The sequence below is a fragment of the Polistes canadensis genome, unplaced genomic scaffold, assembly GCF_001313835.1.
Source record: "Polistes canadensis isolate GaletaPanama2010 unplaced genomic scaffold, ASM131383v1 scaffold_377, whole genome shotgun sequence".
Lineage (NCBI taxonomy): Eukaryota > Metazoa > Arthropoda > Insecta > Hymenoptera > Vespidae > Polistes > Polistes canadensis.
The window spans coordinates 32,806-59,640 of record NW_014569924.1 but is presented as its reverse complement, the minus strand read 5'-3'; the positions used below and the strand labels follow the sequence as shown (position 1 = coordinate 59,640).

The 26,835-nt window shown below is 34.2% G+C and overlaps 1 long non-coding RNA gene across 2 annotated transcripts in view; it reads left to right on the top strand.

Annotated features, from left to right (window-relative positions):
* LOC106792099 overlaps positions 1 to 26,835 on the top strand; it is an 87,096-nt gene that overhangs the window by 33,546 nt on the left and 26,715 nt on the right. For both annotated transcript variants that reach the window (XR_001382259.1, XR_001382258.1), the window contains exon 4: positions 24,974 to 25,029. This is a non-coding gene — a long non-coding RNA (uncharacterized LOC106792099). The remainder of the gene's footprint in view (positions 1 to 24,973; positions 25,030 to 26,835) is intronic.

Genomic DNA, 26,835 nt, shown 5'->3' with positions numbered 1-26,835 from the left:
TATATATATATTTAAATATTTTTTATGCGTATTGAAATAATTTGTAAATTCTGTTGAAAGAACAAAAAAATTCCCTCGTAAAAAAAATTATTTTTGTAACCACTGCATACGTAATATATATCCCTTCGTTCGGTGGTGTACAAACATTGTTCTAAAAAAAAAAAGAAAAATTAAACCTTTTATTCCCACCCTCGCAAAATGTTTCATCCTCCTTTCCACTTCTGTATACGTGTGTTAATTAGAATTATTAAATACGTTGTAATCATTTTCTCTTTATTTTTCTTCGACTCGTCGATAAAATATAACGAAGTTCCTGATCTGATTAGAAGATCAATTAAACGTAGTTTATCTCGTACAAACCGAAAACGTAGGAAATGTAAACGGAAATCGTATATAAATACGACTGCAAACAATTCTGAATACGAAATGCACTGCGACGCAAACTTTTTCGATGTCATCTGGCCAAGTAACGCTCGTAAATTTCATTCTCGAAGGTACTTGCGAACCTCGTACGCCAACCAACAACCTCCTATTATATCTTTCTTCTCCGTTTCCTTCCATCCAACTGTATTCCCCTCCTTTGCGATCCTTCCACCCCTCTACCGTCTCGTTTGTTTCTCTTATCCAATGCTTCTCTAGTACCACTTTCGACTCGTTAACTTTACGCTTTTACACTTCTTATCGCTTTAAAGGGGCAAATTGCCTAATAAAATATCACTCCTGAACTGAAACTACGGTTTTTTTTTAGTATGAAACGCGGAATAATATTTTTTACATCTCGGGAAAAAAGGGGTTGGGTAAAAATTCACTGCCTGTTTCAACTTTTCTTTTTTACTTCTCCTCCTCCTTCTCCTCCCCACCCAGTTCACCCACTTTTCTTGAAATCTTTATGAAGGAGGAGAACGATGAATGGGATTGATGTTTTTTCAGGAGCAAGGAAGAAGAAAAATATCAATGTATGTATGTAGAAAAAAAAAAAAAATACGATAAACAGGAAAAACTTGGGTATTTATGAAAATATCGAGATTGCAAGAGTATTCTCCTCTTCGATAATGGTACTCTGTAGTATATTTAACAATATCCGGAAATATTCATCAACCTATACCCGTTCTCTCTCTTTCTATCTCTTTTTATCTCTGTCAGTTTGCCTCTCCGTCTGTCTGTCTGTCTGTCTGTCCGTTCGTCTGTCTATTTGTTTGTTTGTTCGTTTGTTTAAATGCTAACGATCTATAATAGAATAGGATATAAATCGTTACGAATAGAATCCTATCATCGTATCATTCAAATATCTACAATATTCATCATAACAGCTTATGCAATTAAATTTCTATTACGTATTGATAGGTTAAACACTCGAGATAGAAATAATTTATGATTTAATCAATATGTCGACAAAACCATATAGATATTCTATAATACATACATATATATATATATATATATATATATATGAATCGTTTATTTTGAAAGTGGTGTAAGTCCATTTTCTATTGTTTTGAAAAAATTAAAGGTTTTTACATATATTGGTTAATTTAAAAATATTTATTATTAATATCAAGTTTAATAATGTTTCTATTAATYTATCGATATGTAATTTGATTATATACATTACTTTTAGGCTAATTCAACTAAAATAATGTATATTTACAGGCTGCAAATGAACTTGCACACCACTTTCAAAATAAACGGTTCAATTATATATCTTTATCATATATTTCAATCGCTTTTATTTGAATTGGACAATAAAATGAAAATTAGTATGCTATTAATCGGTACAATCGACTAATAAGAGATAATCCCAGTCATTTTGGTAGCAACCTCGATACCCTACTTTGAAGCTTAACGTCTTGTTCCGGCAGACGCATATAATACTGAACACGATTATCCGTGGACACGTGCCAAGAGTAAAAAGAGAGAGGGAGAGAAAGAGAGAGAGAGAGACAGAAGAAAACTTAACTCTCGGTGTACTATTCTCTTCTCGTATTTTCCTTTCTTTATTTAAATAGATGAAATTCAAAGCTCTTTCATACGAAACTAACAGGTGAAATTACAAACCATCCCCACTTGAACGTTGACTCGATCGTTTTTTATTTCTACAATTTCGACAATTTTTGTTTCCCCCTTCCCCGAAAAATTCTCATTTTTGTTTGAAACGAAAATTCTACGCAACGAGGAGATCTTTTTTTTTTTTTGGTTTAATTTCATTTCGATCATTTTCGCACGGATCGTTACATTACGCACACGTGCGACGAGAAAATTGTTATTAGTTTTTCGTGGCTAATGTTAAATTAAAAAAGAAAACAACAAATGTAATGAAAAATAAAAAAGAAAAAGAGAATTCTAAATTTAGAGAAAAAGTGAAAGAAAAAAGGAAAAAAAAAAGGAGAAAGCAAAAACATGGTGATCGTCGGTGCTTCTTCGTGATTTGCCGACTCGTCCTAACTTCCGTATTCCCAACTCACGTCCCGCATACAAACTCTGTCCTTTCTAGGCGCTCATTATTTTAACGGAAAGCGCAAAGCTTTTATACGAAAGTACAGGAACGCGGCTGCAACACTTCATGATATGAAACTTTGTATCTTAGTTTCTCGAGCTTATAGGTATAAGGGTACGCGTCGTATGCGCGTTGGCGAGTAAGTATACGAGAATAAAAAATAAAAAAAAGGAATAAAAAGAGAGAGAGAGAGAGAGAGAGAGAGAGAAAGGGACGATATGATGCCACGTTGAATTCTCATTGTTTAACGTTACACGCCAGTACAATCTTTCTTTTTCTCTTTCTCCCCCTTGCCACCCTTCATCGTTTCTCCAAACACAAGAAATATCTCACCCAGTCGAGTCTTTTCGATTAATATAAGCAAAGAAAAATAAGAAAAAAAGGTAAAGCGTCTTTTACATTTACCTCGATACTTTTCGAGAAAAAAAATAAAAAAATAATCAACGATAATATTAACGTCGCGATAGGTGTCACGTTATTATCATTTAACAAACCCGTCTTAAATATAACACCAAACTAAAAGAATTAAAAGAGAACAATTTTCTAACGTGGATACATTCGTTAAAATTAAATCGTTCGAACGAGCTAGTTGATAAATGAAATATAATAATAATCATTGTAAATTTCGGTCGACCTATTTTCACACGTATCATTATTATTTTTAAATGAAACGAACTATAAAGATAGTAACGTTTGCATTATCTTCGATGAAAAGAAAACTCGAGAAAGATATGAGAGAATGAAAAAAAAAAAAGAAATAAAAAGAAAGATACATACACATATATATACATACAAGAGGAAGCCTAAACATCCAGCTGTTTCTTTTTTGTCGGAAAATATGTTCCCTATGTAAATACGTATACATACCTCTAACATATACGTACATTATGAACGTGAAAACGGGATAATACGTAGCGGTTAAAGATTAGGATAGGTAGGAAATGAAAACCACGAGACTCGTTTGGCTCTGGCGTGTGCACCCACGAAAAGTCGCTTGCATTTAACACAGTTGCCCATAGTCGGGGTTCGTTCTCGCAGGAATGATAAGACTCTCTCGCATTCCTGTTAGAGGAGGCTTTTGGTAAATGCACTACCGTTTCTCCGCTTGCTATACGACGTCTCTTCCTTTCACAAGGATAGAAAGAGAAAGAGAGTGAGGGTGAGAGGGGACATGATGAGGGAGAGAAAGTGCACGCTGGATGGCCTGGAAAACCGCGAAGCGCTTGTTGTACCATCGGTATAGAGCAAATATAAGCGAAGCTTTCGGTGTCTGAGCCACAACCATTTGTGCCTAGACACCAAGACTCGTAATCGAGTAGTCGCAAGTAGTTCGAAGCATACCGGCAAGGTATTCGGATGCATTCCCGCCTATGAACGTCTCACCCACTCAGCTCCTATCTACTTCCTATCCCTTTTCCCTTTTCCCTTTGCCTGCCTGTCTGTCTGTCTGTCTCACTCTCTCTTTCTCTTCTTCTCTCTTTCTCCTCTACACAGAAACGTCTATTTACGATGCACCAAGCTCCTCCTGTAATTCGCTCAAACTGCTGCCGCCGCCAGTTCTCTGTCCTCTTGCGGTTTAGAAGCGTCCGACTACCGAATAGGGAAATTTTGCTTACCAAGAAAGGGTAGCTATGTTACTTGTTTGAGATAGACGGACAAAGGTTTGTTCAAAGGACTCTTCGTCGATTTGAATGGAATTAAGCCTGGAAAGCCAAGGAATTCAACGAAATAAACCGAATTGTGTCCAGTCACGAGAGTGTATCATCATTCCTACTAGTGAAGATTTAGAAATGTTCAATGTGGAATTCAAGTCTGATTAATTGTTCTAAATCATACTTCGAGACAAGTTTTGATAATACGTTAGAATTCGATGATATACTATTCCTTTGATAATTTATAATTCAATTCATGTAAAAGAAAAATATGAGTTATTTGTATCGTAAAAGATATTTTGTAAACTGTTTGTAACTTGGTTATTAGATACCCTTTGAAGGCTTGAGAATCTGGCTCCCTTTTGATGTGTATTTGTACGGCAGAAAAACTATAGAACCCTTGTCGGATTTATTGGAGGTATATCTTGTTCTTAGTTGTGCTAAGAATATTTGAGATGCGACGTGCCGAAGGGCTAGCAAAGAGGTATCGAATAATGTATTATATAACACCTTAAGAGTAACATAGAATAAACCTAACACCAGCCAAATATCAATTCTTACGATCATACTAAATATATTGTTATTACTATCGTTATTTAAATATATTTAATTATTTCATAAATAAATATCATAATAAATATAATCAATAAATATTTAAATTACTATCACACTTTCTTTAAAACAAGCATAGTAAAAATTGATAAATGAAAGATATTCTAAGTCGACCATTGAATATCCAAGATCGTAATAAAAATATTATAATTAATCAGACAGATTTTGGAATGAAAATATTATAATTTGTCAAAAGTCTAATAAAATCCTTATAATATTTGAAATGAAATTTACCGTCTTCTCAAATCTTATAACTCTCGTACGTGCATTCTATCTTCTTGCAGAGTATCATTTACTACTTATATCTATCTATAGATATATATATATATATATATATATATAGTATATATATATATGTATGTATATACGCGTTCTCACGATATGGAAACGGGAGTAAGAGGGAATAACATGGTGGCTTATGAATGGGCAATTAATCCACGAAAACCACGGACGCTGCAAGCTCAGCGCTTGCATACTCCGTTACGCCGCTAAGCTACCTAAAAAGCCGTCTTGCGCCAAAGCACTGTATTATTCAAAAAGCACTGCTTTACCTAGATAATAATTTATTTAGTCAGAAGTGACTAAGACAAAATGATAAAAGAAAAAAGAAAAGAAAAGGAAAGATATATGAGAAAAGAAATGAGATAGAGGAAGAAGAAAAAAAATAAAATAAAATTCGTACGTAAACGTTTAGATGAAGAAAACTAAAAAAAAAAAACTAACAAACAACATCACTTCTTCTTATTCTTATTCTTATTCTTCTTCGTCATTATTACGAAATAACTGGAGGACTATATCTTTTTCTTTTTTTTTTTTTTTCTTTTTCTTTTTTATTACTATCCGTATGAATGTCTGAAAACGAATGATACGAACTTAGACGGGGTTATTTTTGGTACAAGTAAGAGACGGATACATTATTGTAGAGTCGGTAGAATTGTGTGTGTGTGTGTGTGTGTGAAAATATCTTTAATAATTAATGAAAGTTTGTATTAAAGTACATCCTATTTCAACTTCATTTTCCAATTATATAGTGGATTTGATTTATTATTATTATTATCTGTCTCTGTCTCATTCTCCCTATCTTTTATTCTAGGATATTTATTCGTATTTAGGATTCTTTAACCGTGACGGTAAAGAACAGACGATCAAATATTAATAAATCGGGATGGATAATATAATGTGTCGGACAAAATTTATTTGTGATATCGAGGGGGTGGAATAATCTCGCTTTATTGGATTTTCTTTTTTCTTCTTCTTCTTTTTCTTTTTTATAAGCGGTCGCGTAGAGGACATATAAAGGTCGACTCGGTATTCTTTTTGTTTTTTTTTTTTTAAAACGAAATGATAAACTTGTCCATGTACTTATTTAACGTAACGCGTTGTTTTAAGACGCGTACAATTTTGGAGCCTAGCTAGGTTTTCTATTATTACACTTGTTTATTTTTAATAAAATTATAAAATAAAGAAAAAATCGGGGGAAAAAAAAAACAATAACGTGACAAATAAATTACACGTAAAAATGCGTAACGCGAGATTAAGTATCAGTCTCGAGAAACCCAAACAATAAATATATATATATATTGTAAAAAGTCGTAATATATTTTAGTTGCTGAAAAAGTCCCGATGATAAAGGAACGAAACGTTTAATAAGATCGAAATATAATGTTTTAAATTCTTACCCTGTCCAACTTTCCTCCCTCCTGCGCGAACACATTTAATAATAATTTTATTTTTGAACGTGATAAACAACTAATTAAAACAAAAAACAAAACAAAAAGAAGTTTCGTTTAACAGATTTTGTTTGTTATCATAAATGATTATTCAAAGTAGTCTTGTATTAAATGTGTGTCTCACCCTATATACAATATATATTTATCTTAAAATAGAAATATATGAAGAAATGGTGACACGAATATAGAAGGTTCTCTAGCCTACGTCAAGCACACAGTTGGTAAAATATATACTAACAGGAAAATCAGTAGAACTAGTTGCGTCAGACCGTCGTCTTCGTCGATGTGTTCTTTGAAAGACGGAAGAAATTTAGGAAGAGAAAAGCAAGCGGTGAAATTTCGACACGTGCTCTCGACACCTTTTCTCTACCGGATGCGTTCTCCTCCTCCTCCTCCTCCTCCTCCTCCTCCTCTTCTTCTTCTTCTTTTCCCACCCCTTCCTTTTCCTTCTCGTCATAGTCTTCGTTGTCGAGCTGAACGATCGCGAATAAGGACCTCGAGAAAATACATCCTATAGAGGGTTAAAAAAAAAGACAAAAAGATAAGAGAGAGAAAAAACAAAAAGTAGAAAAAATAAGATGAGAAAAACGCGCGAGGGGAAAGGGATGAGAATGGAAGAGAGAAAAGAACGGAACCCCCGTCGGTGGCAACTCTACCACCCCCACCCACCCCTCGACGTTCAAACACAAAGTAAAGAGACGAAACAAATACGATAACGCGTTTTGACGCGTAAAACTTTGGCAAATCGGCTCTTCTCGTGTTTCGACGGAAAATACGAAAACTTAAAACGGAAGCGTAAGAGTAGGAGGAGGAAGAGGAGGAGGAGGAGGAGGAGATAAGAAAGAACTGGGGGTTGGTTTTAGCATAGCTGCCTGAGGGAATGAGAGTTACCGTTTTCTTTTTCAACCATCTTTCTACGAATCTCTTTTCTTTTTTTTTCTTTTCTTTTTCTTGTTGCGAAAAACTTTCTTATACTCTTTCTTTATTTTTTCTTCTTCTTTTACGGATACAATAGCAAGATTACTACCACCACAACGTTCACCTATGTCAAGAATACTCGAAGAATACCTTCTTTGATTAACGGCATACGGAAGAATGTACCCTCGAGCCTACACGCGTCTAAATAAAATCTTTCTTTTAAGCGTTACATCACTTTAACGTTTGACGAAACTAACGTCAAAAGGAAATTTCTTTTTTCTTTTCTTTTCTTGACGCGACTTTTAAAGTAGCATCATACCTTCCTTACTCGAGCCAAGTTAGGTTCGCAAGATTTCCTTCTTCTGGTCTTACGTCTGTTTCTGTTGTCCCCATTGTTATACTCACGACCAAGTGTGAGAATTACTTGAAAGTTTGCGTAAACAAAAAAGAAAACAAATACAAAAAATTGTTCTTTTTATATTATTTTTTCGTATTATATTCTTGAGACGGTAATTTTTATCAATTCGAATCAAAAAATATACATTTCACGGAACATATTATAATTTTATATAACTTCCTTTCATTTTTTGTATATATTTTTCAAATAATACTTACATAAAGACAATCCATATCCGATTTATACTTACATTTAAAGATAATAAAATTCTATTTAGCGATAATAAAAGAAAAAAGATATCAATACTTATTGGATTTGAAAATTGCGTCAAAGACGAGAGAAAAGAAGAAAAAGAAAGAAAAGATTGTTTTTTTTTTTCTAAGAGGGAGGGCCTAAGGCTGGGTGTTAAGCCCCGCCATGTTACCCCACACCCCCGCCACCCTCCCATCCAACCCCTTTAAAAACGATGAAAACGACGAAGACGATGCAACCGTCTTTCTTTCGAAACGCTTGAATTCTTCTTTTATTCTCTCGTCGACGACTCGAAAACTACGACTCGCGAACTACGACTCGAATATTAAAGTGTTCTCTTTGTACGAGAATCGAGTGCTGGCTGCTCCTTGGATTCGCAGACGTTTGCCGGTTGCTACCACCACCTCTGATTTGTCTTCAAGTTCGCAAATAGAACACACGTTCGAACTAGAACGGCCCTATCGATCTCCCTCCACTTCAAAGTCTTCCTTCCTTCCTTCCTTCCTTCTTTCTTCCCTTTACTGTACTTTACTTTTTTTACTTTTTCTTTTGATTCTATGTTAGTTTCTTTTTTTTCCTGGTCCATTTTTGTTCTCTTTTATTTTCTATTTTTTTTTTTCCTCTCTTTTTACATTAAAACGAAACACGTGGAAAAGAAAATGTCTAGATAACAATCACGATCGTGATAACTTGAACAAAGAGATTAAGTCTCTTACGAGAGACTACTTCTTCTTTCTACTTCCTCTTTTCTTTTCTTTTCTTTTAGTTTCTTTTCTTTTTTTTTATCAGTCTTAAGAGATAGATAAGGTTGCATTAACGAACTTTAATTCCCTTTGTAAGAGGGCAAAGAGTGAACTTAAAGAAGAGAGAAAAATAAAGACAAAAAAGAAAATAAGAAGAAGAAGAAAAAAAAAAGGAAATAACGAATAAAAGAAACGTGACCAGCTGGTTGGTCATGTTGTGTGGACGAGATACGCGTTTTTTCCGAGACAAAATAAAGTTTTATCACCCTCTTCTTCTTCTTTCTCTGTCTGTCTGTCTGTCTGTCTGTCTGTCTGTCTGTCTGCCTGTCTGTCTGTCTCTCTTTCCATCTTTCTCTTACTCTAACTCTTTCTGTTTCGGTCTCTTTCTCGTTTTCTTTTCCACCGTCTCGTTTTCAGCTTTTTTTTCGAGATAGAAACAGAAACGTAGGGTAGAACGGGGCGAGGAGGAGGATAGGGGAGGATAGGGGAGGATGGGGGAGGGGAAGGACGGCTTGCATCTCGACGGTTTCCTCCGGCTAGCCAAAACATTCGAGACTTGATCCCGAGCCAAAAATCTCACCGCATCGCCAAAAAGATACACCTGGTTTGGCTCAGACGTTCTACTGGAAAGGATTCTCAAATAAAATAGGACGACACGTAAAAATCTATGAACGAAATTTTTATTTAACCCCTAAGACTATTATCATTTATCTTGTACGCGGTTTTATTCTCTTTAAAAAGAAATCAATTAATATATAATATATGATATTATTCATATTTAGTTTTCTCTTCATATCAATTTTTATCCAATGATTTATATACGAATAATCGTTAATAACGATAAATCTCTATATCATCCATATATATATCTTTTATATTTATTTGGTCAACAATCTATGTCAAATAAATGATCAATAGGTAACGAATATTTCGTTTTAAGTGTAAATAAAAATTTGTTAACATATTAAATAGAAACAAAATTCGCATATATCTTATAATTGATCTCAACAAACGTATCGACAAATTTTTTATATTATCAACCGATGTAATATTTCATTCGCAAAAGTATCGACCAAATATATCTACGTTATATGAAAAATGTGATAAAGGATAAATACCATTTTGCAAAAGAACAATTTATTATTGTACACGTCAATATTTAATTTAAAACAAAAAAAAAAAAGAGAAAAGGAAAAATAAATTATTGAAGATATTAGTATACATGGGGTATGATTTAATATTTTTCTTTTTTCTGCTAAAAAGAAATATGAAATATGTTTAAGTGTTTAAATACGTTAGAGACGTCTCTCCACCTCGTCGTCGTCGTCATCGTTGTCGTCGTCTTCGTTGATACAACGAAACGTAATAGTTAGAATCCTCTTCTCGTCGTTGGATAATTTTATCGGAATACCAGAGTCTGCGCAAGCTTTCAGACACGCAAGCGCGCTTCCGTGCGCAAAAAGCCGCGCACACATTTTCCTATGGTCTTCCCAAACACACCGTCCGTAAATATTTGCTACGACTGGTTCTCTCTCTTTCTCTCTCTTTCTTTCTTTTTATCTTTATATCGTGCACGTGACAAACGCGAAAGTATCGTTAAAAACCGGGCCGTCGACCTCGTTTCGTGGTCAATACTTAACAAGCTTTTTTTTTTCACATTACAATCGAATAATACTACTAATATTAGGACGTATCAAAAGTTCCTACGTTTTTTAATTAACATTTTTAAAGTAAATTTTACAAAAAAAAAAAAAAAAGAAAAAAGAAAAAACAATACATTATGCAATTTATAAGACAAATATAACAATAAATACACGAAACTTTTGCTTCAAAGTGCTACGTTAAGAAAATAAATTAAAAAAATTATAATAGAACGTAGAGAAATATTTTCTAAAATTTGTTCTTACAATTGTTAACCCGAACTTATATTTTATCTATACTTTATTATACTTTAATATTATTTAATCTTTAACTATCGACGACCTCCTTTTTGCGAAAGAAACTAATTAGATTTTTATTCTTGGTTATGTTAACTTTTAATGCTAGTCGTCTGTGGCCATGAATAAAACTAGTCTGAAAGAGAACGATCTAGCAAGATGATCCCGAGGATTAGTGACCTCACCCGGGTCTACCGTATTTTTCGATTTACTACGGTGTGCCGAAGAAGACGTTATGGAGTAACGGGAGTTGGATGGGGGGTTGAGGGAAAGGAGGGGTGGAACATCTCTAAATCAACGTGTCTCGACATCTTCGATTTCCAAGAAATCCTGTGATCTCTTTCTATTCGAAATTATTTAAAAAAGAAAAGAGAAAAAATAGATACACGTTCTCTCATATCTTCTCTAACTATATATATATATCACTATTACATATATATTATTTACTTATTATACAAAATATATTAGAATATGAGATTAATTAATTTGATTTAATTGACAATACGTTTAATTTTCCAACAATTTACGAGCATTTTATCGACTATTGTATCTTTTCTCGTAGATAAAAATAGAAAAAAAGAAAAAGAAAATAGAAGAAAGATTTAGGAAACAATGAGAGGAAAGATGGAATAAATTTGGCGACACGATAGTCTCCATTCAGTCCAATCCGAAAAGGGGTAAAACGAGCGTTAGAAAGGAAGGACGATCAAAGTAAAAATAAAAAGGGTCATAAAGAGAGAAAAAGAAAGAACAGGGAATTCGGTTCTTTGTACGATAGAACCAATACGTATATATTTGCGTTAACGCCGATGCAGAATTTATGGGTGAATAACGGCGGGACTATCGGCTTTGCTGAAACACACCGAGCAGCACAACGTTGTGCTCGGTGCTTTTCGCGTATAGAAATAAAAGAAATAGAAATAAAAATAGAAAAAGAAAAATTTGAAAAGAAAAGGGAAACGTATAAAGTTCATAGAGAGATACACTCGCATAAAAAAAAAAAAGAAAAAAAAAAAAAAAGAGAAATCGAATGACGATAAAGAAAACGTATCGAATACTATACAGGTTCATACTAATTCTAATCCAATCGAAACGTCTCTTCGAGTTTGACTTTGCTTTTCGGTTTATTGGAATATACCAGTTATATACACGGGGAAACGTTATTCGTCATCTAACATGTATCCTGGTGAAGAATGGAAAAAAAAAAAAAAAAAGAAAGAAAAAGAAAAAGAAAAAATAGTTATTTGTGTGTCTAGACCGGAAAGTGATATTTTGCTTTACGAGACGTGAATATTTTTGGCAAAGGCGCCAACCGATGGCTTAAACAGAACAGCTAGTTTCAAGCGATTTATATATTTCTTTCTATTTATTTGTTTTTTAGTCAATAATTTTCGTCAATACTTTTTCGTAAAATAAATAAGTAGAAGATATATATATATGTATATGAATATTTCGCGTTCAGTATAAATAATAATTTACCTATATTTTAAATCAAATCAAAGTAACCCCATGTGGATTTCGTATTAAATCAAGATATATAATGATATTGTATTATTTAATATTCATTTAAAATTAATACTGACCAATTTTCTTTTTTAAATTATCGATGCAATTAATAACGATTTTTATTACATATGGATATTTTATTATAAACATTTATTGAAAATAATGATCCACAATAACGATATCATTTTCCGCTCGAAATACGCACATTGTTTCTTCTATTATATATAATCTAGATTATAATTATTGTAAAAATATGGTTAATTTTAATTTATATATATTATAATTCATAAATTTTCTTTTACGTAAGAGAAAGAATTACTTTCTGATAATTATTTAAACAATAAAACGACTAACTGTATACCCGAATAAAATATTATATTAATAATATTAAAATTCCTTTTTCACGTCGAACTAACGTTGTTGTACGATCGTTGTTGACTGACCGAAAAAGGAAGATTTCCTCTTTAATCAAATTTAACGGATCGTTATACAACGGACAACAGACGGCGCAACGTTATCCCTTTCCTTTCGAACTTGCTCAAATTTATGCGTAACGAGGGATGAAACGATGCTTATAGTTTCTGTTCGGTGGATAGGAAAACTCTACTCTCGAATTTCTGAAGAAACTCAATAAATGAAAAAGTATCCTCTGCCTAATTACTAAAGTTTCACATCATCATCGTCATTATTATTATTATTATTATTATTATTATTATTAACAAATTTCGTAATAGTATGTTTTTTCGAATGCCATAGTACCTGATTGTTCATTTTCAGGAACAAATTCAAGACAAAAAGAAAGAACTGAAGAAGTGTTCGATGAAAAATGGACTCTATTATAATTAAAATAGAAATTAATTAAAATATGACTAGGCTATTGTGCGATATAGTACTATCAGGGCTATTAATTAGAGACAACGAATAATCTGCCATTTGCAGAATCTCAAAATTTGCCAAAATTTGATAAAAATTTAAAGAACATTCGCGGCTCATTGTTAAATGGACCCTATTCAAAAATCCAGACAACATTTATGTGTGAACATTATGTTATCAACGTTATGATTACTAATATTATTATTATTATTATCCAATAAGAAGAATTAGGTTATTGTTTTCTCTGGAGGTACAGACACAGACATCGACCAACCAACCAACCAACCAACCAACCGACCGAATCTTTTTCCAATCTGTTTTAGATTTGCAGCGTTATGCATAATTCATATCGGTCGGAACTTGTTATTCAAAGGCAATTCCGTACGATCGCGACTCCCCCGTTCCTGTCCCCCTACCCCTGCCCACCCCCTCCTCCTCCTCCTCCGCCACCCTCCCTTTTCCCTCTCGTTTCTTTCATCCCCTCGTAGAAGGCAGCTTCCGCGATCGTTGCCGTCTAGCTTTTACGTTCAATTTAATGCATCGACCGCTTGTTCTTGCTGATAACTCAGTTCGCGATGGGCTTAATGTTTACGTCCGCGTAACATCTGCTGAAGGTATTAATCAGTCGGACTATTACTCAGAGACGTGCCAAGTGTAAAACGCGCGGGCAATCCGGAACGATTCACTTTAATTAATTAAGTTGCCCTTCCCTTCTCTCGAAATCCAGTCGAAAGTTCTGAAACGTTGGTATGGTATGCGTGCGTGCATGCGTGCATGCATGCCACCAGCTCGAACAATTACATCGTTCAACTGCTTTCCCATCTTCATTTGTCGCCTAGCTATCATTGTGTGTTCACCATTGTCACGTTCTTACTTAATCCGAAAATACGCGACTTATCCTTATACCAATTTCTTACTATAATACCTTCCTACGAATTTTCTTACATTCCCATTACCTGATTCCCATTCCTGTCATCGATTTATCCCCTCTCTCGATGCTGCTTTAAGAAACCCATCTTTTCTTTTTTCCCCTTTTTTATTTCTCCTCCTTCTTGACTACCTTTTACGATAGAGAAATAAATAATGCCGTTGGTTACCTATAAAAAGTATAGCAAGCCTATCGAGTGTACGAAACAAACGTTGATCTGATTACACGAGAAAGCACTAACGTCAAACTCCGAATAAATAATACTTATTTCGTCACCACCGTAGCTAAGACTTTTTCGAACACCTTTATCTCTTTCTCTCTTCTATTGTCTAGTTTTTCTTTCTTTTTTTCTTCTTTTTTTTTTTTTTGTTTTTTTTTTTACGAAATAAACTTTATCCTAACCAAAATGCTTCGTGAGCTTGCAATCGGTGGACACAGTCTCGTGAGATATATATATATATATATATATATATATATATATATATATATATATATGTGGCTACTACACGAAAGCTTGAGAAAAGTAAGTTTCTAAGCGACATATGTGGACAACAACACACGTACAGACGGAAGTTGGTGCTTCAGGATCGTGTCGCCAAGGTTCGCATAACTGCAACCCTTCGCGTCTCAAGCTCCGAGGTAGAAACTCCTCTGGCACATGCTTACTCTCTCTCTCTCTCTCTCTCTTTCTACGAACTCACTTTACCTCACCACCCTAAACTCTGTCCCTTACCCCGTCTATCTAACTACCCTCGAGCATCGGTTAAGGAAATAGAGCTGTCCGATGCACAAGCATCGACGCGACACTGCGAGATGCTTTCAAAATATGCCAATAAATGATAATCGTTAGAATCCCTCTTGTACCACCTCCCCCCCACCCCCCGCCATCCCTCTGATTTTCAATGACACTCAACGACCTTTCAAACTCGTTCAACGTCATCCCAGTAGGTAACTTTTGTAAATTAAACTTGTAAATTTGAACGCGCGACCAATCCATTTGATTTACATTTAAATCGAACAAATTGTATATTAACGTTGTATTTTTCTTACGAAAATATAAATCTATGAAATTTAATTATATATATATATCTTTTTTAACAATAATATTTAACAACACCCGTGAGATCTTTATTGAGAATTTTGATATCTAATCCAATTGGAATATTAAAGTTTATAAAGTTTTTTAAGATACGCGCGTACGACCAAAAGTACACACACTATTCCAAGTAATTCGATCAATAGACTCCTCCGATAACTCGGTCTGTGATTTTATAAAGAACTGCAAAGTTTGTAACAAGTTGAAGGAGTTAAAGTGACGAATGAGAGAGAGAGAGAGAGAGAAAGAGAGAGAGAGAGAGAGAGAAAAAGAGAGAGAGAACGAACCATGCCGTTTGAAGGAAGTAATCCAAAGTGTTTGCTCGCGAGAAACGATTCGGCAAAAGTTTGCCCGAGTCATTTAGCATAGCAGCCAATCGAGTCTAAGTACTTCTCGATGTAATGGAATCCACGGATGTCGCAATGTCGGAAATAAATTTTTGTCGGAGCATTCGTTCGGCGTTCGGAAACAATTTGACTAATTAACTACCTTCTGAAACGGGCAACCGAACAATTCGACAAAACCGTGACTAATGACGGTAATCCGCCAGTCATCGAACGTTTATGCATTTGTCGATTAACCAAATACCTGTCCGATAATAATTACCTATACGATATTACTCTGTATCGGTTATTTTATTAAAATAAAAAAAAGAAGGAATGTAAAAAAAAAGAAAAAATAAATTAAAAAAAGGAAAAAAGGAAGAGATAAAAATTGTTAAAAATCGATAGACACACTCGTTGGAACGTCATTAAACATCGATGCACGTCCGATGCAATTTGTATGCATGATCGACTAACGGATTCGAATTAATGTTAAACCTCCATCTAAAGGTAATTTAAACTTGTGCAAAAATATCGATCTAATTTCGATTAGTATCGAACAACGAGTTTGACGTAAGCTTAAAATACTGTATCATCATCTTTTAATTCGATATAAAAAGATTCGTCGTTGATTACTTAACGTAAAATACTCCTTCTTTTTTCTTTTTTTCTTTTCTTTTCTTTTCTATTCTTTTTTTATCCTCGAACGATTACATAATTCGTACTTTCAAATTATTCTCGTGTAAAGATACTTATAATAGAATCGTCGTATTCCAATCGAACATCGTTAAATTGTCATTCTCTTTGAATTCTATTTTTTCTTTTTCTTTTTTTTCATTTCCTTTCGAGCACGATTCCTCCTTCTTTCTCTCTCTCTCTCTCTCTTTTAACCCTTTGCACTCGACGAGGCCTTTTTTTACTCGGGCGAACCAGCAACTCGAGACGATTTTCCGCATATTTGCTGAATTTCCTTCCTACAGTTATCTTGAAATAATTTAACACGCAATTTAACGTTTAAAACTTTTATATTTTAACATTATATATATATATTTTTTTATACTTCAAAGAAGGACATTTGTTAAACATTATACTCTGTATTGTCCTTTTGTATGATATTTTACAAAAATATGTTCAAGATGCATCCTCGACTTAGTCGAAACAAGGATCACCACATTACTATATGTGGTTTGGTGTCTTTCGTCAGGTTTTATTCGTTCAGAACAAACCTTGCAATAATTTCTTAATTCCTGTTAGCATAACATATGTAACTTCTAGTTCGGAATGAAAATACTTACGTTATTTTGTTTTTTTCTTTTTATTTCGAAATATTCTTTTTATCACGAATACTACGAAAAAACTTACTTGTCAGAATTTCTTCGTTACTTAGATATTCCGACAACGCGATTTTTCTTCATCAGTTAATCAAGTGATTTATTCCCAGTACACAATGTGCATCGTTTTATTCGAAATCTTGATTAATCGTTTCAAAAAGGAATCCTTTAAACGGTATTAAAGGCTTTTCCTATTCTCCTCGAGGATTTAAATGAAATGATTTCTCTAATTGTAGAGGAATGTCGGATACACTTCGAGAAATTCTACCTATTTTATTTAATAGCAGATACTACCCTAAAGAGGCAATACGTTTCTCTCCAAATTCAAAGATCAAACGAATTTCGAATGAACCCTTTGAACTCTAAGTACGAACATTAACGTCATACCTTATTTAACCTAACGTTGATAATACCTACGTACATTTACGTTGTGAATTTTCAAACAAAATGTTCTCATCAGAGAAATACCCAACCGCGGTGCATAGCATGCTTTTGATATTTCAACATTTATTATTATTCCGATCTAACAAGGGGGCGTCATGAATGGAAATATCATGGAAATATCAATGGAGATATGTTATGATTAATCCTTTTACATTAAAATCATTATTTTAATTATATATTATTATATAATAACCATATGTAAAATAGAATATAATTGAAAATAATTGATTAATCGATCGACTGGATTTTATAAAGAGAAAATCGATACATTGTTGAAATTTATAATACAATTTCTCTCTCTCTCACTCTCTCACACTCTCTCTCTCTCTCTCTCTCTCTCTCTCTCAGTTACTCACGAATGAAACGGAGTAACAGCACTGGCCAACGTCCCAATTTCGCAGACCTGTAAAGCCAGCTGGCACCTCGCGCGACATCACGAATTTCCCTTTCCACTTTTCCACTCTGAAATCCTCGGAAAATCTTTTTCCGCGTATCTACGAACAATCTCTTCCCGTAGTTCGTCCCTAGCAAAAGGGGTAATGACTCGGCATAAATCTACTTAAATGATTCTAGAGAAACTCTTTGACTAATTTCTTTTCTACTTTTTATTCTCACTTCTCTTTCTCACTCTCACCGTTTTTTTTCATATTTGCATATCACGACAACCCTTCAATGTTTTTACTACGTTATTGATTTAGAAAACTTTGTTAATACTCGAATACGTTCTCTCTGAAGTCGAAAAAACACAGGATTTTTATTTTTCTAATTTTATTAAACGTACTCACACGTTGTTTTTGATTGTAGTGATCTAAAGTGAACTAATAATTCAACGTGACTAAGCTATTAACTAACAGCAACACACATATATATATTGTATATATAAAAGAAAGAAAATGAACAACAAAGAAAGGGCAAGTAAAAAAAAAAAAAAAGAAAAAAAAAAAGAAAAGATTATCTTTGTATATTAAAGATTCAAATCCGTTCTTTCTCGTTGACGTTACTACTTGTTTTACTAGTATTCTACCTGAATTTCTGACACATTTCATATGCATACATGCGAGACATCGTTAAACCGACATAAAGCTACAGGGTTGAAAAATCAGAATACGGATCTACATACTTATTCATACTTCATTTTCATATGAGACTCAGGTCTGATCGACAAGGTAAAAAAAAAAAAAAAAAGGGGGAGGAAACGGGGAAAGAACGAAAAAAAAATATGTCACAGGAATACGAAATATGGAAAACACAAAGAGAGAAGAATGCATAAGCGAATCTTTAACTTCTGTATATGTTATATTTCATTGAAAAGGAAAAAAATAATAATTAAACGTACAAAATTTATTTTCGTGAATTTACATTCATCCCGTTTTAACGCGAAAAAGTTTTAATGTTTTTAATTGTTGAAAAACAAGTCGAAAGATGCAACATGCACTCGATTCATCGAATTAAGGAAATGAAAATAATCTCGTCCAGTGTTTTTAAAACGACTCTCAATGTGTCGATGAACACTAACCTACGTTTGCTTATATCCCGTGCTTCCGCGTCCGGGCATTCGAATTAAGGGTGAAAGGTTTCCGGTAAGTTTGACCTCATCGCCAGGTCAACGAATATGCACGAATATATATATATATTTAGTCTGACTGCTACTTGCAACCACTATACGACCAAGTAAATGACCTACTTTAGCTTTCCCTAAGGTAACTGTGAAAGGATTGGTCGAACCGTTAGAAAGAGATAGAAAAGTATATATATATATAAAGATAAAGAAAGAAGATGGAACCAGGTAAGTTGGTGTTCTCCAGAAAAAAAAGAAAGAGAAAGAGAAAGAAAAAGAAAAAGAGAAAGAAAGAGAGAGAGTGTTTCGAAATAAAGTGTGCTACATTATAGGGGTCGTCGACCAGGAAGAGTAGTAACAGGAAAGTCTTGTGTCGCTGACAAGTACATGAAAAACGAGGAAGCGGAAAAAAGATAGAAAGATAGAATAGTAAATAATGAGAAGAAGGTAGTGGAGAGGAGAAACACACTGAGAGAATGAGAAAGCAGATTTGGAGCAAGTGTGTGGTTGAAAGAAAGGAAAAGAAGTAAAGGAGATAAAACGGGGAGAAAAATAAGAGAATAAGAAGAAGAAAAAAAAAATAAAGAAAAGAAATGGGGGGAGGGGGGAGGGGAGGAAAGGGAAAACGATGCGTCTCCAACCCTTTTTAAATGTTATCTTTGAAATTGCGCTTCGCGAGAGCGTTATTAAATTAAGTAAACCGCGAAAAAGTTTCTTTTCGTATAGCTTACGTTACCGCTACTCACCACCACCACCACCACCATCACTATCACCATCACCACCACTATTACTACCTTCCTTCTACGCCCTTTTTCCTGTTCCTAACGGGGAGAGCTTTAAAACCGTGCCGCATCTCTCCTGGCACGATGCAGTATCCCAGTTATACGGGAATTAATACCCTACCAAAAAAGAACGAGCTTTCTACCCTTATGCACTTTCCTCTGAGAGAAGCAACCACCCCATCATCACCGATCTCGTGGCCCTCCGCAAACGGGCCACGTATAAAGGGGTCTCATATCTCGTCATCGTAATAAAACTAAAACGTTATCGGAGATTATACACGCGTATGCACAAAAAAGCAAGAGAAAGATCAAATAAATACATCCACGTCGATATGGTCATCGATGGGTTTTTCATCGTATAAAAAATATTGTAATTGTGATGTTTTCACAGCATCGATTTTACCTTGAAAATAATAAAGTTTTTTATGCGCCTGTGTGTGTGTGTGTGTGTACGTGTGTTTGGTTTTAATAATAATTGGCAAGCACGTGTTAAAAGTGTCGGTAGTTACATTTTATATATACAACGGGACAGATCAACGTGCCGTTTTATTAAAACTTTATCCCGTCACATTTTCAACGCAACGTAATACACTTTAACCGTGTTTTATTGATAAATGAATAGTAATAATAGTAATATTAATAATAATAAATAATAATAATAATAATAAATAATTTTGAAAATAAACTAATACATTTTGCTGAAAGAGATGTGTATACCCAATGACAAATAAATTAACGTAGTTCTATCAAATACAACGCTTATGTAGTAGCCGGAGCATCAAACGAGAGACGCACAGTTATGAATTATAAATGCGTACCATAATGCGCATACCATGATGCAATTTTCCTCCTAAAACAAACTTCGGGTGTCGTGATGGAATTATAATTATACGTTACGCAATATGTATATGTATGTATATGTGTGTATGTACATAGCGTAGATACGTGTAAGCAGAGTTTAGATCTCTACGTAAAGCAATTAATTATCTGCACAAAACTGGCAAACCGTGTATTACATCAGAGAAACATTAATATTCGTTTTATTCTGTAGAAAAAGTAAAGCTTGTTAAAAGTGGCGAAAAAAAAAAAAAAAAAAAAGAAATATATTTACATACAAATTTAGAAGCATCTTAAAAATAATTTTAATATTTTACGAGTGAATACGATAATATTATGTTTGTGTCAAATGTGTAAAAGAATTTTCTTCTTACGAAAATAACAAAATTATATACATATATTTTCAGCAATTTCTCTAAGACGAGATAAACAATGTTTCTTTTCTCCGATCTTATACTGCTATATAATAAAGTACGTTAATTAATTAGACGAAAGGAAACTTAATTATATTGTCCACAGGTACGAACTAATTAAATCAATCAAGGAAACGGAAGTTTCGTTAAATAAAGACGACAACGATCACCCTCGATTCTTCAGTTTCTCTCCAATTAACTCTAGCAGAAACTGAATCTTTTATCGATCTACGCGTATTACTTTAGAATTAATGTTGCGTTAACAAGATTGAAAAAATATTTATATTCTAGGAATATTGTGCATCAATGTGAATTCGTTCGTAGTGTTGACGACGTGCTTGGAAATTTTGTTAAACCGATAAAAAGAAAAATAAACAAAAGAATTAAAATATAATTGAAACGATATCGATTTAAATTGGGAATAATAAAATTATATATCTATATATATATATATACATACGCGTTATAATTAATACAGATTACATTGAAAAATATAATAAACACAATTTCAAAACGATCAAAGAATCGGAAAATGTTTCATTTATTCATTTCATTCATATGGGAGACAAATGAAAAAACTTTAATATTAACAACGACCAGACGATCGATCTTCCTAACAAAAAAGGTTTTTGATACGTTCGTTTGAAAGTTTACCAACTCCACGATTATACCAGGCTTTCGAGAAGTTTCTCAAGTTTCTGGCGAAAGAGGCTTTCGTTGTTGGTTACTACAAAAAAGGGGTATGAAAGGTGACATTAAAGGATTATTAAAGACTGAAAAACAATAGTTCGCTCTTTCACTTTTTTCTTCCTTCTTTTCCTTTTTTTCTTTTTTTCGACAAACAATGATCGATCACACTCGTGAAACAATTGTTTCCAACGGTACCGATCGACCTACCTACACACGATACCCCTGCATACTATACTTCTAACGAATAACTTCAGCTTAATGAGCCGCGCTAATTTATAATATCTTTCTTTTCCTTTTTACATTTTTCCTTTTTCTTGTTCCTTCTTTTTCTTTTTTTTTTTTTGTTACGTCTCCATAATACCACCTCCCCCCTCCCCCATAGTACTTCGCGACACGAACGAAACGGTCACGAAAGCTTTATAAAAGTGTTCAATGTAATCGTGACTGAAATGAGGCCGTAGGAAAGTTAAAAAAACGTAACAAGATGAAAAGAAAAATAAAATAAACGAGTCGTTCATTAGAATGTAAAAAATATGGGAATACGAATTTTATTTCGAGGAAAGAGAGAGTGAGAGAGAGAGAGAAAGAGATAGAAGCATTTTGTACGAGCTCGCTAATCACGTGGACAGGGTTTCCAAAATCAAAAGGATTTTTTACAAAATACGAGGAGGGCCGTTCATACATATGTATGTATCTATTATATTTATGTATGTACGTGTATGTGTATATATATATATATATATATATACACACGTTTGAAAGGTCGGCCGTTTCAAATACTCGCAAAACGCAAACACACATTTATTCGACGTCGCGTCGTTCCAAAAATAAAAGTGCCCGACCACGTTGGGTGAGTCACTACTCTCGTAGGTACCTACATATAAATACGTAGAAATAAGATCGATAAATGGTGAGTGATAATTCGGTGTTGAAGAAAAAAAAACAAAAAAAGAAGAACAAAAATATAGGTCGAACGATACGCGAATCATCGTTTTAAGTGTAATAAAACAAAATTAAAACGAACCGCTCGTATAGCATCGAATTTGTTAAAGAGAATTGGGAAAGGGGGGGGAAAAAATATTGTCGCGTGAAACCGCAAAGAGGATAAAAACCAAAAAAAAAAAAAAGAAGAAATATTTCACGCGATTAATCGTGCTATCGTAATTTTTTGACGGTCGAAGAAAAACAAGAAAAGAATCGTCCGAAGATGTAGAATTTGGAGTAAAATGATTCGTTAAGTTCACCTGAGGTGTTAAATTTTAATAAAGTTCGTCGTCTGTAGCAAGTTGACGGTGATAAATCTGTTTAGGGAGAAAAGAGGGAAGGGAAAGGACGGGAGGGTTGGGAGGGGGAAAAGGGTAGAAATAAATAGGTTTCCTACGTGCGTTATCTATCGCTGATTTACGCGTTGAATTTATTTTACGGCTCGAGTCGTAAAAGAGTTTCCTGGAGGCTCGGTAAGCACGCATGATTACGATAAATCTCAATGGAAAGCCAATTACGGGCGGTGCGCGGGTGAAGTTACCGCAGAGCGTTAATGGGTTTAAGTGAATGGTAACAGTAAATTGTACTATCTACCCGGCACTGTTTTAGTTTTGTCCCGCAGTAAATCCTTGCTGGTGGTGGAGTACATTTAGCAACGTGTAGATATGTACCACCCCCCCACCCCCACCCAACTCTTACGATGCGCCACCGTAAATCCGCGACATCCCCTATAAAAACTTTTGCCAAACCAAAATATCTATCAGATTTTCCTAATATATGTACGAAGAAGGAAAAAAAACAGAATAGCAGGAAAAGCAGATGATTCGAGAACAAGAGAGAGATAAACACATAATAATATTAAATATTAATAACAGTAATGACATTTTTTTATTTTTTCTAAGATAAAGTTTAATATTCGATTGGGTGTCTCGGATAAACGCGACGGTTCGTTTCGCTTTGCGCCTTTTTATCGTTTCACGAGCACGTGTTCCCTGTCATTCTCTTAATACGCTCCTAAACGCAGTCACGAGCCCCGACAAATTTTCCTACCGGCTGTTCTTTCTACTCTCTCTCTTTCTCTCTCTCTTCTCTCTCTCTCTCTCTCTCTATGTGTGTGTGTGTGTGCTGAACGAGAAGAAGAAACTTCTCGGCGCAACTCACACACATACACATACACATATTTCTCATCGTCTTTTCGTCATTCCTCTCTATCTCTCCCTCTCTCTCTCTCTCACACACAGAGACACACACAAACATTGACTCTGTTGCCACCTTAACTCATCGAAAAGAAAAGGAAAGAGACGTAGCTTTTGGAACGTCCGACGAGACTTTACCTATGTGGGCGATTTTGTTAAATAAAACGAAAAAAGAAAAAAGAAAAAATAGAAGAAGAAGGAGAAGAAGAAGAAGAAGAAGAAGAAGAAGAAGAAGAAGAGACACGGCTCGCATCGTCTCTAACGCGAGACGCCCCAAATTTGTCGGAGACAAAAATACGCTTTATTGCACGCCAGACCGAGCGCTACCATAGACCTGGACTTTAAACTCTCTCTCTCTCTCTCTCTCTCTCTCTCTCTCTCTCTCTCTCTCTCTCTTTCTATCTTGTACGTTCTCCGACGACAAGAGATAAAGAGAGAAAGAGAGAGAGAGAAGTCTCGAGGCGTCTACCGACGTTCGAGCGTTTCCTCTCGCTTAGTTAACCGTGCTATAAATACAACGACGCCGGCATAACGTTATTTTTTCCTTTAAAAAAAAAAAAGAAAAAAAAAGAAGAAGAGAAAAAATATTTTAAACTCATCGACCTATCTCTCTCGCGACATTCGCATTCGCATAACTATTATCAACGTTACCGATACCATCCCTAACTCGCAACAAACGTAAATCATAATACGATCATACACATACGACTATTTAAAATAATCAAACACAAATACATTTACTAATGTTATAAAAATATTATTAAATATGGAGAGACACAATTAATTGGTTTAGACCAGGGCTTCTTAAACTATGGGTCGCGAGAGATTTTAATGTCAAATATTTATATATACCATTTTATAACATYACTAGAGTTGRMGRAATASAGTGRACTTGYAGCGTCTAGACACGTGCATTTGTTGAAGGTTTTGAGCTATCTCCACCGACAGCAGTAATATTTGTATGGGGTCGTCAAGAAACTCGCAATCATAAATGGGGTCGTCAAGAAACTCGCAATCATAAATGGGGTCGTCAAGAAACTCGCAATCATAAATGGGGTCGTGAATGACAAAAGTTTAAGAAGCCCTGGTTTAGACGATAGATCAAAAATTGTAGAATACTTGTTGATTAATTAGAAATAATTTAAAACGTTATTACGTTCTATCAAACTTGTCGAGAAAACAAAAATATAATGTAAACAAAATAATTGAAACATTGTTATATTATCATTAAGTAAAAAATAAATTATTAAGCTAATTTTGTTTGTTTGTGATTACAGATGCGCGGACGGCTTCACGGGTCTACGGTGCGAGACTAAGGACATCAGCACCGGAAGTGTGTACAATCGTCGTAGGGCGCCATTTTCTTGCAAACTGGGAATCTCGACCTTGTACTACTGCTAGCGATAATCGCGCGGGGCCCTTCGAATGAGTAGACCCTTTTCGACCCATACGAAGCACGCTCGGTCTAGTCGGTCGTCGGACACAACACTAATGATGAGAGTCCGCGAAAAAAAGAGTCGTGAGAGGGCCAACGCGCGACCAAAGAGAATGACGGATTTAAACAAACAAACAAATGGAGAATATGAAAGAATAAGAGAGAGAGAGAGAGAGAGAGAGAGAAAGAGAAAGGATCAACTTAAAAAAATATATATATACGCTGCTATACGAAGATATATGGGCCTTACGACCACCACCCTTTTCATATGATTTAAATACGATTTAATTCTAGAATTGGGGAGGGGGAAAGGTGTTTAAAGAAGAGTATAAGGTAGATTAAAGAAAAATGAAATTTCGGTAGCATTTGATCTCGGATGGTCCATCGACGAATAGAAAAGAAAAGAAAAGAAAAGGAAAGAACAGAAAAGAATGATAAAATAATTTTCTTTTAGGAAAAACACACGATTTCCTAAAAATTAATTAATAATATATTTAAAACTACCGTCACACATATATTTGTATCATCTTCTTCTTCTTCTTTTTTTTTTCTTAATAATTAACTTCTTAAAAAAAAAAAAAAAAAAAAAAAAAAAAAGGAGAGATAAAAAAAATAGAGAGAACTACTTTTGTGACTTTTCTTTATTAGAAAATTAGACGTCACAATAAACGAGCCTCGCGCTTCCGTAGAAATTTTATTCGGGAAACGGAGAAAATGAAAAAGTCAGAAATGAGGAAAGAAAGAAAGTAAGAGAGATAGAGAGAGAAAGAGAGAGAGAGAGAGAATGTGTGTTCATAGGTGTATGCATACGTGTGCGTCTGTCTAGAGTGTGTATGCGTGTAAGTAATATGTATAATCCCGTACGAGAAAGAGATATATAGGGTGAAGAGAAAATAAAAATAAAAAAAAAAAAAAATAAAAAAGAAAGAAAGTAAGAAAGATATAAAATAAAATAAAAAAAAAAAATGAAACGACGAAAGAAGACGTGGCGGGTCTTCGAAGCTCCCCGTGACCCTTACTCGAAAACACGATGATAATAGGTACGAGACGGAAAGGGTTGAAAACCAATAAATGCGACTTTCGGTAATCTATATTAAGCGTAACTCGTATTCGAAAGTTCGCGGGTTTGCCCAGAAAAAGAAAAGAATTTTTAAAAACACAAAGAATAGGAAAGACGAAGCAAAGAAGTGAGAAGAGAAAAATAACAAAAAAAAAAAAAAAGGAGAATAAAATGAAAACAAAAAAAAAGGAAAAAAAAAAAGAGAAAAAGGGCGCTCGAAGGCCGCGCTTCTCAAAGTCTCCACGGAGAACAATACCAAAGAGCTCAAGGGTCTCGATCAAGGACGTCGCGAGTACGAATAAATTGCTCCCAATCTAAATCGATAAATATATATATATATATATATATATCGATGTATATATATATATATATATATAAATATATGTATATATATTGGTATATATAGATATACATATATATACATACATAGGAAGAGAGTTCCTCCCTTCGAAAAAGACGCCCTAGTTCAACGTTGAAAAAAAAAAAAATATACAAAAAAGGAAAAAATTGCGAAAGAAAGGGTAAAATAGAAAAATAGAAGAGAGAGAGAGAGAGAGAGAAAGAAAGGGGAAAAAAGCTGATAGAAAAGAGAAGAAAAGAGTAACCTTTCGTACCTTCCCGATCTGCGTTCTCTTTTTTTTTTT